Below are 12105 nucleotides of genomic sequence, written 5' to 3'. Positions count from 1 at the left end.
TTAGAATATTTTCATCATCCCTAAAAGTGACCCAGTATGCTTGAATCATCATAAGACCAGCAACCCACCCTTTTCCTCCCAGCCGGAGGCAGCCAATAATCTACTTCTTGTCTCTATATATTTGCTGATTCTGGACATTTCATAAAAATTGGACTCATATAATATGTGGTCCTTTGTGACTGGCTTCTTTCATTTAGCATAATGTCTTCAAAGTTCCTCTGTCCACACACCAGGCACACAGTTGTAGCAGGTGTCAGTACTTTATTCCTTTTCATGTCCAAATAATATTCCACTGTAGGGACATACCACCTTTTCTTTATCCATTCATCAGGTGATGGATACATGGGTTGTTTCTATGTTTTGGCTATTATGAATGATGCTGTTATGAGCATTCACGAACAGGTTTTTGTGCGGACATAAATTTCTTTTCTCTTGGGTGCGTATCTAGGAATGGAATTGCTGAGTCACGTGGTAATTCTGTTTCACCTTTGGAAAACTGCCAGACTATTTTCCACAGTGGCTACAGACACCAGCAGTGTAAAACGTTCCAGTTTCTCCCCATCCTTGCCAAAATCTGTTACTGTCTGAACTTTTTATTATAGTAATCCAAGTGGATGCAAAGCAGTATCTTATTGAGGTTTTGATTTACATTTCCCTAATGAGGAAGGATGTTGAGCATCTTTTCACATGCTTGTTGGCCATTTGCGTATCTTCTTTGGAAAGAAGATTGTTCGCCCATTTTTTAAATTGGGTTGTCTTTTTCTTATTAACTTGTAAGAGTTCTTTATAATATATTCTAGATGCAAGTTTCTTATATGATATACAATTTACAAATCTATTCTCCCATTCTGTAGGTCATCTTTACACCTTCTCAATGGCATCCTACAAGAACAGAAGTTTTTAATTTTGAAGAAGCACAGAAGTTTTTAATTTTGAAGAAGTCTAACTTATCTATTTTGCCATTTGTACTTTTGGTCTCATATCTAAGAAGGCTTTGCCTAACCCAGGGCCATGAGTATTTACTCCTGTATTTTATTCTAAGATTTTTATAGTTTTAGTTTACATTTAGGTCTATGATCCATTTTGAAATCACTCTGTATGGTGTGAAGAAGAGGTACAACTTCGTACTTTTGCATGGGGATATTTGGTTGCCCCAGCATCTTTTGTTGAAAAGGATATTCTTTCCACACTGAATGGTCTTGGCACCCTTGCTGAAAAATCAGTTAACCAGAAATATGAGGATTTAATTCTGGATTCTGAATTCTATTCCAATGATCTACATGTCTATCCTTGTGTCAGTACCACTCTGTCTTGATTACTGTAGGTTTACAGTGTTAAAGAAATTAAACAAGGGGGCCTTTAGACTGGGGTGGCTCTAATGCCTTGGTAGTCTGTGCATGCAAACCGAAACTTACACCAGAGTCAATGTACTCAAATTCAAGAAAATGAAACCTGAGAACAACCAATCACAAACAGCCAATCAGCCTTTCCCAAACAAGGCAACTGCTCAAGCTCCAGCCAATCAAATAATTTCCTTGCTTTGCTTCCACGTCTTCTCTATAAAAACCACGCCCCTGGCTCCTGTCTGTGGAGGGCTCCTATCTACTCAGTTTGGCGCTGTCCTATTTGAATGGATGCATGCTCAAACCAACTCTGGAACGTTTTAATGTACCTCGGTTGATCTTCTAACAGCTGACTTTTGAAATTGGGAAGTGTGAGTGATCTAACTTTGTTCCTCTTTTTTTCTGGCTTGTTTTGGCTATACTAGGTCTCTTAAATGTTCCGTATCAATTTTATTATCAACTTGTCAATTTCTGCAAAAAAAAAAAAAAGTCACCTGGGATTGTGTTGAATACGTAGATCAATTTGAGGAGCATTGCCGTGTTAACAATATTAACTCTTCCAATCCAGAACATGGAATATCTTTCCATTTATTCAGATTTTCTTTAATTTCTTTCAACAATATTTTGTACTTTTAAGAGTATGAGGTTTTTGTACTACTTGTGTTAAATTTATTCCCAGACAGTTCATTCTGTCTGATGCTATTGTAAATGGAATGTTTATTGCTCATGTATAGAAATGCAATCAATTTTTCATATTGACCTTATACTATGCAACCCTGATGGACTCATTTATTAGTTCTCATAGTTTTTTTAGTAGATTCCTTAGGATCTTTACAAGAACATGCCATCTGCTAAGAGATTTTTTTTTCGCCTTCCTTTACAATCTGGATATCTTTTCTTTCTTTCTTTTTTTCCATATACTTGCCCTGGCTAGACCCTCAGAAGGTGTTGAACAGAAGTGGTGTGACTAGACATCCTTGTCTTGTTTCTGATCTTGAGGGGAAAGCTCTCCGTTTCTCATCGTTAAATACGATGTTAGCTGTGGGTTTTTTGTAGATGCCCTTTATCAGGTTGAGAAAGTTCTGTTTCTAGTTCATTGAGCTTTTTTATAATGAAGGGATTTCAGATTTTGACAAATGCTTTTCTCTGCATCTATTAAGATGACTATGTGGTTTTTGAAAATCGGAACATCTCCGTAGGTTGACAAATGTCCCCTGAGGTTTGTGTGTGGGGAGAAGGGGAGCATTCCCAGTTAAGACCCACTGCCTTAGAGAATTACCGTGAGAATTAAATGTTATAGCATTGGCGTGTCTGTCCCAATGTCTGGGACGCAATAGACACACAATATAGAGTGGGCTATTTTGATTTTTATCCTCCACCAGGACACTGCTCAGGGCCTGCAGGATTGTGTGTGTTTAAACAGAGAGGAGTTGCCCAGGCCCCTCAGGGGTCTCCCCCATGACCTAAGGGAGCTTCAGAAACCTCAGCCCCAGACCCAGTGATTCCAGACACAGGACCTAGTGAAGACAAGTGCATTCAGCCACCCACTGTGGTTTTCCATTAAAACCAAATTCTGCCAGCCCCTCCCCAAAGTCTGTTAAGAAGAAATCAGGGTGGACATTATGTCTTCACACTGCTGGCTCAATAGTCCTTGGCTCTGGTCTGCCCTTATCTTAGCTCAAGGGGCCCCTGGGCAGGGCTGGCTGATGGGTTCAATTATGATGCCTGCAGACGCCCTTCATTGGAATGGGATGGACCCCTGAGCATGGCAGCTCAGTAGTGAAATTAATCAAAACCTTAGATGGTAGGTGATTTAAATGCAATGTTTCTAATCCTCACAACATTTCTGAGGTGACATTTATGGCCATTTTACTGGTAAGGAAACTGGGGATCCAAGAGGTCAAGTGACCACATAGCAATAAAGGATAACGTGGGTGATTAGAACCTACAGCTTGGATCCAAGGATTGTAACATAACCACTGCTAAACCATGTTGAATCTCACACATCCCCCATACAATACATGTGCACACCACACACACACACACCCCCCCCACACCCCTGCCATTTCATGGAACAGTAACTCACAGACTCTTGGGAGGCAGATTGCACAGGAAGCACAGGCATCTCGTGTTTAAACAGAGGCATCTGCTTTCCTTTGTATTCACCTGCGGAGGCTCCCTCTGAATTCTCTGACTCAGCAAAGGTGGGTCTGGGGCCAGGCGAGAAGGAAGAGGAAGCTCAGCACCTCCCTTAGCAATGACCCAGAAGGAGAGGCTGTGATTAAATGATGAAAACACGAAAGGGAGAGGCCACCCATTTCTTCATCTAGTCATCCCCTGGTAACAATATTTGTCAAGTGTCCACTTCACTGGGCATGCAGAATAAGAGAAGGCAAGGCCTCTGCCCCTGGGGAGCTCTGGGGACAGTGGGGAGACTGACGCGCACAGACAAGCCCGTGGCCACCATCCGGGGTAACAAGGCCTGCGGTACGGTGGGAGCACGGAGCCCGGTGCTCAGCTTGGCCCAGCACGTGCTCTTCCCACCCCCTGGGTGCCCTGCAGAGCCTGGCTCATTCCTCCTGTGTCAGCATTCAGCTCACACACCAACTCCCCAGGCAGCCTGTTTTCCTACTGCAACTGGGTAAGGCTTCCTGTGCGCCCACTCAAATCCCCCTGGACGTCCGCTTGGTGGAAATGGCCACAGTCATGTGCAATAATTAAACATGGACTAGACAGTCCACCCCGAGACTGTCTATTACTTATTATTACTAAGTAATTAGTAATAGACTATTACTTACTATTACTAAGTAATAATTACTATTATTAAGTAATTAAGTAGTTAATTACTTAATAATAGTAATTAAGTACTATTATCCTAAGAGGGCATGGGCTGTGTTTGTTTGCTCAGTCAGTGTTTTCTTTCCGAGGCCTGGCACGTAGCAGGTAGAAGCCACTGAAGCATTTCAAACAGCAAGTGAAATGGTCCTATTTAGGAAAATCGCCTTGGACACAGGATGGAGGGTGGATTATGAGATGGAAGATAAGGAGGACAGGCAGAGAGAGAGAGAGCTGCTGTAGGAACCCAGGTGAGAGATGGTTAAGACTGCAGACTTAGGCAGTGGGTGTGTATGAGGGCAGGGGAGCGCTGGAGAGACATTTGGAAGTTCAAGTTAAAAGAAGCTGCGGAAAGGGGGGAAGAGAGGAGGGGGAGAGTTTTAGGCTGCGCGGCCTGGCTTCGGGTGTGTTCCATGCCCGCATGACTGAAGAATCTCTGCTTTCAGAGAGCTGGAAAAAGGAAAGAGTAATTAAATGTGCAGCCTTGCCTCTCTCAAGGAAATAAACCGACATGGACGTACCCAACCGTGGGTGACTGAATGAATGTAGAGACGAATTACAAATGCCTTCCATGTCGGAGCTAAAAAAGATATTCAAGGGCACTCCATCCCAGGCTTCTCCACCCCGACCCCCCTCCTGCTCACACCCATCATATGCATCTATTCCACTGGAGCAGGTTATGAGAGCAAACTGCTTGGAAAGGACTTCATCAGTGCAGAGGTCCCGTGAACTTCTTGTACCAGGAAGAGGTAACGAGACCCAAAGCATCTCAGGTCACGCAAACATTCAAGTCGACCTATTTCTCATGAGCACACAAACTCCATGCTGTGTTGTGCTGTGGGCTTCAGGGAGACGACGGTGGATAAATCATCTCCCCTATCCGGCGTACTCATAACTGAAAGCAGCTACAAGTTTTATAATAAAAGCCAATGCTTGCAATGCACTTAAAATGGTCCGGGTACTCTTCTAATACCTTCCCTGTCCCAGCTTGCAGCAGCCCTTGGACAGAGAAGGTTCTTATTGTCCCTCTTTTGCTGTTGAGGAAAATGAGACCCTTGCCCAAGAGTTTGTACATCCTAGTTGTGGACACAGGAGCTAGTGGTGGAGCTGGAGTAGAATCCAGAGAACTCAGCCCCAGGCGCTGTTCAAGCAGAGTACTGCACTGTCCTACTATATGGTGGCTGGCATGTATCGAATGCTAACCGCACTTTTTCATGCCCTTGACACCTATTTCATCCTCACAGTGACTCTAGGAGGGGAAATAGCGGTATAGCGTCGTGAACTTTGCTGTCCAGTCTTATGGGATCAATTTCCAATTCTAACACTCACTATCCATGTAACCCTGGCCAAGTTTTTAACCTCCTTGTGCCTCAGTTTCCTCATCTGTAGTAAGGAGATAAAAGGCCAACCTTGAAGGCTATTGTGAAGATTTAATCAGTTAATGAGTGTAAAATGATTAAAGTGTGGCTGGCACAAAGGAAGTGCTTTTGTTACAGTTGGGGAAGTGAGGCTTACAAAGGTTAATTGCACTGTTTTCTATTTCACAGCTGGTAAGTGGTGGACTCTGCCTTCCTGTGCGACTCTGGTACCAGGGTTTTTACCCACTGCACCTTGCAGACCCAGAAATCAATATAATGGTTGGGTGAATGAATGAATTAGCTAAAATAATTATTTGGCAGCGATTATGACCTGGACAGTTTCATATTTGTTATTTCCTTTAATGATTAATTGCTTGAAGATTAGGTAGCATTATCCCTTTTAGAGAGAGAGAAGAAAGCCATCCAAAGCCATGGCATCGCTCTTTGTCCCCACCACTGCCTCGGTGAGAAGACGAGGGTTCAATTCCAGGTCTTTGACACCAAGGTTGATGTCTCTTCTTTAGCATCAGAATAATCCAAGAACTGGGGCAAATCCAAAACAGATGCTTCCATCTGCAAAATTCCATCCAGAGCAGTTAGACCAGGGAGAATTCCAGAGGTTATGTCCTGCCTCTGCTGATTTCCAATCATAAGGTGGACCTATCGGCACACGAATTAATTCTCTGAACCCTGGGTTCGTTTCCTGGAAAATGTGCATAATAATACCTAGTTTGCAGGATTGCGGGAGTGACAGTGAGATGACACAGTATAACAGCTAGCATCAGACCTGGCACACAGGAGGCATTTAGTAGATTAATAGAATTAACATCAATTCATGTCACCACATGTTAATAGGTATAAGCGTATTAATTAATAATGATTTCACCTTGGAGGCTGAGCGAAGTAGTGGGGAAATTGGGGCTTAATGGAAACACAGGAGGTCTGCCCTTCACAACCCTCGAGCTACTGTCATGTCGCTATTGGTCAGAGCTCCAGGAGTCAACGTGACATCTTTAGCCATTACTGCTCCGTGCACTTCTGTTTATTCAGTGCCATGCTGCCAGCCTATGAGGCTCAGCATCCAGACCACACTGTAAGGGGAAATATCCTGAGAAAGACATAACAGCTATCACAAAAGCCATGAACTAAATCTTCCCTTCTAGACTATTCGAGAATATTGACCCAATTTGCTCATGATTCTAATAGACTTCAGTATCAGAATGCTTTGGGTTGCAAGTAAAATAATATTCAATTAAAATAGAATTATGCAACCAAAATGGCATAAACAATCAAGGCCATAACATCACAAAACATGCAAATCAGAGGTAGATGCTTCCAGTGTGAACCCACCAGTTCAACAGTCTCGTCATGAGCCCTGAGGCTTTTCATCTTTCCACCCTGCCATCTTCACGTAGTGGCAATGCCACCCTCAGAGTGTTAAGATGTCTGTCGGAACTGTCTTCGCATGACATGTCCAAGGGCAAGGAGAGAAAAATTCCAGTCTTGGGTTATTTTTTTCAAAACCAGGAGCACCTTTCCAGAAGCACCCACACAGACTTTTCCTAGCATCTCATTCTCTGGGGTCATCGCATGTCTCTACCTAACTCAGCATCCAGTGAGGGAGCAGAATTGCCATGAGTGACCGGGAGAGGAGGGTCGCCTTTTGGAGGGGGCGGGGGTTGACCCATGAACGGAAGCTAGTCAGGCCTGCTTACGGGGAGTAAGCAGGACGATAATGGCTCTTTCAGAAATGGCAACGTGGTTCAGTGTTCAATGTCATGTGACTTCGAAGCCCAGAGCCATGAGAAACACAGAAGAAACATCCCTCCCACATCTGCAGCCCTTCAGGTTCACGTAGGAGTTCACATTCACCATCTCATTCTAGCCCACTGGGACCCTGTAAGGCAGGAAGGATCAGGGATTCTTTATGTCCATTTCACATCTGAGGAAGCTGGAACTCTGACATTCTAGCAGGGTCCTCATCAGCTAGAGGTCTCACTCCAAGTCTGATACTGTAAGCCCTGTTCAAGGCAGCCTCAGATGGGCAGGCACACCCACTGCTGAAGTCCTTCCAAGTGAGGCTCATGTGTGGACACAAGGGCAACAGTTAGGAGATTCTTATTGAAATCTCATACAGCTCCTCTTTAAAGCTTAACCTCCTTGTCTTCAAAATATTTCAGGTTGAAAGGAGATGTGGTATATATACAATGGAATACGACTCAGCTATTAAAAAAGAGTGAGATTTTGCCATTTGCAGCAATATAGATGGACTTGGAGGGCATTATGCTCAGTGAAATAAGTCAGACAGAGAAAGATAAATACTATATGGTATCACTTATATGTGGCATCTAAAAAATACAACAAACTAGTGAATAAAACATAAAAGAACAAACTAGTGGTTACTCAGTGGGGGGGGGTCAATATAGGGGCTGAGGGGGTGGGAGGTACAAACTATTGGGTGTAAGATGGGCTCAAGGATGTATTGTACAACACAAGGAGTATAGCCAGTATTTTATAATAACTGTACATGGAAAGTAACCTTTAAAATTTGTATAAAATTTTAAAAAATTTTAACTAAAAAATAAAAACACCTTCAAAAAAACCCAGCAAATAACAAAACAAGAAAAAAAATATTTCAGGTTGAACAATAAGCTCTGGGTAAATAAGCATAGGTTTTAAGAGCCATCTCATCTGTTTTGCAGGCAGGATAAGCATGCCGGCCTCATCTAGGTGGCTTCAACATAATCTGCACAGTTAATGGAGAGACAAGGGCATCACAGCTGCAGGCAGCCGAGGAAGCAAGCAGGAGCCAATGGCACCCTCCAGCTCAGAGTATGAAATATTTATTGCTCACTTTAACGGACCACGGCTGCCTGATCCAGGGAGCCCTGGAGCGGCCAAATGTTATGATGCTCTAACAAGAGCAACTCTGTGTCTGAAGAGTTGTTTCAGCATTGACTTGCACCTGGATTATGGGAAGAAGCTTTTTTTGTTTGTTTGTTTTTAGAGAGAGAGCTGGTTTCAGTTGTCTATGGAGGGATTTTTCTTGAACTGGAGGTCCGACCATCCTTTATGTGTTTATTCGTTTTGTGAACATTCACCAGCCAGCTGTGGGTTCAGGGGCTCTAATGTGGAATTCGACAGTCCTTTCCTGGATTACCCCCAAAGCCCTGAGCCCTTTCCATGCTCTCTGCTGCTCTGCTGTCTGTCAGGACCGTGGGGTGACCGGGAACCATCCTCAGGGGATGTAAAGCGTCATGAGGATTGAGCATCTTCTCCCTCCAAACCCAGCTCTTTGCTCTTGGGTCTCTATGCCTCAGGGCTCATCTTCTTGCCTCTGATGCTGTTCCACACGTGACCAAAACATACGCCCAACTGTGAAGGTCAAAAGTAAAAGACACCTCAGAGACTACCTCTTTGGGTGCCATGGACCCCCTTGGTTGTCTGGAACTCCTGTGGACCCCTTCTCATAAAATGAAATACGCAAGATTAGAGGGATACCAATTATATTTTGATACAGTTATCAAAATAGTTTAACAACAAATTGGTAAAATAATAATATTCGGGCTCCTCTATTAGCACGTTCTATAACAAGGGCTAGTGGGGGTGGTCTGAGAAGGACTGTATTTTTGAAGGACTGATGAGCATCTTTCATTCCTACAGTGAAAATATCTGCAATATAAATTGGTGACAGAGTCCCAGGCACTGCTGATAGGACTGTGGCTTGTTGCCCACTTTCATAATCAAGGTAAATTATAAATTTCAGTTAGAAGGTAATAAAAATGAAGATGCATTTTGGTTCCCATCTGTATTGGATTGAATGCTGGCCCCAAAAAAGATATGTCCATGTTCTAATGTCCATATGGGTAAAGGTGACCTCATTTGGAAAAAAAGAGTCTTTGCAGATGTAATTAAATTAAGCATCTCGAGAAGAGATCATCCTGGATTATGAGTGGGCCCTAAATCCAGTGACATGTGTCCTTGTACGAAATAGAAGAGAAGACCAGAGAATTCCATGTGAAGATGGAGGCTATGTAACCATGGAGACAGCAATTGGGTTGGAGCACCCACAAGCCAAGGAACCTTAGAGCCATCAGAGATCACGGCCCTGCCCGCACATGGACTTCAGACTTCTGGCCTCCAGAACAGTGAGAGAATGTTTCTTTTGCTTGAAACCATCCGATTTGTGGTAATTTGTTACAGCAGCTCTAGGAATCTAGTACATTAAGTTCACTGATATCTCAAATTCTAGTATTAAGACCCCTGCGCAGGTACGACTATGTCACACATTCATTCCATACATATCTGTGGAATGATTACTTTTATTCCAGATGTAGTTGTTGACACTGGAGCCTGGGCAGTGGATAAGCCTGCCTTAGTCTCTGCCCTCAGGAAGCTTGCATTCCAATGCAGTGGGTGACGAAAAATAAACAATAGAATAATTAATAAACAATGTCAGGGAGTGATAAGGGCCTTGAAGCAAATAAAACAGGGAGGTATGTTGAAAGTGACTGGGGAACTGGGTGGCCAGGGAAAGATGACCATTGCTGAGAAGATGACCATTTAGCTGAGATTTAAGTGATTAAAAAACTGCCAAAAATGGTGGAGGGAAGAGTTTTCCTGCAGAAGGAATGTGCAAAAGCCTTGAGGCTGGAACAAGCTTGGCTAGTTTAATGCGGACAAGAAGGGCTGTACAGCTGGAGCAGAGAGTAAGGGGAGGGTGGGAGGAGGGGGGAGATCACAGAGGAGCATACCACTGGGGCCTCAGTCTGGGTTCTCAGAGAGACGGATGCTGAGATGGGGATTAGCTTGCAGGGGGATTCTTGGGGGATGCTCTCAGGATCACAGCTTGGAAGGGAGAGGAAAGGAAGCAGGATTTTAGGAGAGAAAAGTTGGGCTGCAATGCAGTCACCCTCAGCTGACACCCCAGGGAGCTCTGGAGCTGAGATCATTCTGCAGAGTTGTCCTACCTGCAGGACAGGGTACCAGGCTGGATACCCTGCACTGACCAGTTGCCAGTGACCGGCTGATCCCAGGGAGGGGAGTGCGACCACGGGTAAGGGGACTCTCTTCATTTCGGAAAAGCCACAAGCTTCCAGCGCTCTCAGCAGCTGGGAGACAAGCGCTCAGTCCTGAAGGAGGACCACACACTGCAGCATCCACCACAGGCCTTGGCGAGGAGTTTGGGTTTTACAACTTTATGCTTGTGGAAATCACAGCTCAGAGAGGGCAGTGAGTTTCCTGACGTCACAAAGCAGGCTGGGGGCAGAACCAAGGTTAAGTACCTTGCTTCCTAGATCAGTCTTCCTTCTGTTATTCCCTATCCCTTCCAAAGGCCAGAAGGTAACTTTTTTTTTAAATTAATTATTTATTTATTTATCTATTTATTTATTTATGGCTGTGTTGGGTCTTCGTTTCTGTGCGAGGGCTTTCTCTAGTTGCGGCGAGCGGGGGCCACTCTTCATCGCGGTGCACGGGCCTCTCACTATCGCGGCCTCTCTTGTTGCGGAGCACAAGCTCCAGACGCGCAGGCTCAGTAGTTGTGGCTCACGGGCCTAGTTGCTCCGCGGCATGTGGGATCCTCCCAGACCAGGGCTCGAACCTGTGTCCCCTGCATTGGCAGGCAGATTCTCAACCACTGCGCCACCAAGGAAGCCCCAGAAGGTAACATTTTGCTCTGCATTCTGATGCTCAGAACTTCCCAGGGCAAGGCCACTTCTATCGTCCTTGAAAGTCGCTGTTTCTGAGGTACCATCTTGATCTGCTCTTCCTTTAGACACCAGGAGTGCTGGAGATGCATTTGTGTGTACATCAACCCACGTGTGCAACACACATGTGCCTACACACAGACATGCCCACGCACGCATACACACGTGCATACACACAGTAACAGTGCATTTCTCTGCACTGTTCTGTATCGTTGGTAACGTGGATTCTCCAGCTTTCCGTCAGTGTCGACCAATTATTACGCCTCCCTGGCAGTCATCAAGGAAGGTGGGACCATCCTTTGGGGAAACCACGTGAAGACTGATTACCTGCTGTGTATAATTTCTTCTCTTCTTAGCAAAGAACACTTTCCCGGAGCCCAAGGCACTCAGAGAAGATGTCACCTTCCCAAGAAGCAAAAGCATCTTCCACACATTTCAGATTTCAATTTACCCGGCCATGGCCAGTGACTGACTTCAGATCCTGATAACACTTTCATCTCCGTCAACGCCGGAGGGCAGCCAGTCAACGCAAGCCCGATGCTTCCCGGAGTCGGGAAGCAGATCAGACTGGCGTGAAGTGGCCTCTCAGAAGATCAAAAAGGCCATGTTAGAGCTCAGCTCCACTCTCCAGAATGCTGTGATTTTTCCCACTTATGCCTTCATTTTTTTTTAAAGGAAAGCACACACACGCTTAGAGTCTATTTCACCACCTTGCCCAGATTCTTAAGTGAGGTGAGCAGACGGTGGAGGTAGCTTGTGTAATCGACTCGCTCCAGACTTAGAGGCCAAGAACTGGCTTCTCCAGCCACAAGGTGGAAATGGACCCTGGGCTCACCGTTGTCCTGGGAACAAAGGATGCTG

Source organism: Eubalaena glacialis, chromosome 17 (assembly GCF_028564815.1).
Source record: "Eubalaena glacialis isolate mEubGla1 chromosome 17, mEubGla1.1.hap2.+ XY, whole genome shotgun sequence".
NCBI classification, from domain to species: domain Eukaryota; kingdom Metazoa; phylum Chordata; class Mammalia; order Artiodactyla; family Balaenidae; genus Eubalaena; species Eubalaena glacialis.
The sequence above is the reverse complement of the archived record's forward strand: the minus strand, read 5'-3'. Positions refer to the sequence as shown.